The sequence below is a fragment of the Piliocolobus tephrosceles genome, chromosome 1 (genome assembly GCF_002776525.5).
Source record: "Piliocolobus tephrosceles isolate RC106 chromosome 1, ASM277652v3, whole genome shotgun sequence".
Classification (NCBI taxonomy): Eukaryota; Metazoa; Chordata; class Mammalia; order Primates; family Cercopithecidae; genus Piliocolobus; species Piliocolobus tephrosceles.
The window spans coordinates 132,962,688-132,964,597 of NC_045434.1; positions in this window are offsets into that span (position 1 = coordinate 132,962,688).

A 1,910-nucleotide genomic window follows, 5' to 3' on the forward strand; every position below is an offset into this window, starting at 1 on the left:
TACCATTGAAGATGTTACATAATTGTAACATTGAAAATGCTTATTTACCCTTGTCTGCTACCTTTGATCTCAGATGCTAGGTCTTCTTCATCAACTTATCTGTATTTCCAAACAGAAAACCCACCACATAAGCTCAGGTGTGAGCTAAGTACATAAGCTAACCTCTAATATGGCCCCAATTTACCGTATCCTCACTGTATTCCCAATTTCTAGAGCTCTCAAAATAAAGGACACAATTTTAGAAACTAGTGCAGAAGGGAGTCACTGAATTAGAAAGAACATGCACACTTGTCTGAATTTACTCTGTCCTCTCTGAGGAACTGGACAGCACATGGTTCCTGTTTCCTCAAGCTTCTCACCTACAATAATCACCCCGGAATGAAGTCACTGCCTTTGGCTCACAGGGCAATTACAATGTTCAGCATAGTGAAGGAAGGGCCAGAAACTTAGGGAAAAAAGGGGTCCTCTAGCTAATAAACAAGTATTCATCTTTATTTACCTTAAACTATACATAATTCACAAAGATTCAATTGTTCCTAGAGCTATTTTATGGTTCCCTGACATAAACAATAGATTTTATTGTTGAGAAGAGAAAAAGCAGCTGATTTCCTAGAATTACTTCTATTTTGAAATAACCCTGCTCTACTTTCACTTTCAATGTCACCAATATTCACACACACACACACACACACACACACACACACAATCCTACTCTCTTCTCTCATTATTTTTTTTTCTCTTTCTTTTAGAGACAGCATGGAACAGAGATATAATGTGATGTTAATTAAATTGATTTTTCAAGTTAGAATCTCACGTAATGACTTGCTAGTTTGAAGTTGCTCAATGGCTTTAGTTAAACATTACTTAATCTCTTTCTCTTTTTCCTCCTTGGACAAAGGGAATAACAAACACCCCATCTTTTGAAGCAGAATTGTGTTGTTTAAATAATATATGTAAATAATCTGGCCTAGAAAGAAATTGATAAATAAGAAACGTTATTGTTGTTCACTCACCAAACACAGAGGTATTTTAGTGAAGTGGTTGATAGCATGGGTTTTAGAGGAAGATTTGGGTTCAAATCTTACTTGGTAGCTCTGTAATATTAACAAGTTGTTAAATTTCTTGGTAAATTATTCTAGAATGCAAGGGGGAATGAGTGCCGTGGTTCAAACCTGTAATCCCAGCACTTTGGGAGGGCAAGGCAGGACAATCACTTGAGACCAGAAGTTGGAGATCAGCCTTACAACATAGTGAGACTTCATATCTACCGCCCCCCAACACACACACGCACACACACACACACACACACATACACAAGCTGGTATGATGTCTCATTGGTAGTCCCACCTATCAAGAAGGCTGAGGCAAAAGGATAACTTAAGCCCAGAAGTTTGAGATTAGAGTGAACTATGATTATGTCATTGTACTCCAGCTTGGACAACACAGAAAGAACTTGTCTCTAAAAAATAAACAAATACAAAATAAGAATAAAATGGTCTGATTTATATAAAGAAGTTATCACTGTGTCTGTATCAAATGTGTAATAAATGAGAGTTACCTTCATCATTATTTATTAAACGTTAAGTGTCAGGACCTGGGTTAGGTGCTGATAATTCAAAAGTATGTAAGACATGGATATTCCCTCAGGGCACTTAACAGTGCTCAAGCTAATATTCAAGGTAATTGGACCGAAGAAAATATTATATGAGGCTTTCTCATCCACATGCTTCTCAAACTGGCCCACAAACATGAGATAAATAGCACTATTTTAAATGATCCAATGAAGGGGTTTTTAAAACTTAGTATTGCAAGCAGTCTCCAAGATCTTTCCCAATAATAAAATGGGAAGTTCCTGGTTGAGAAATCATGACAAACCCTCTTACTAGCACAGCTGTCAACAATTCTTTTCA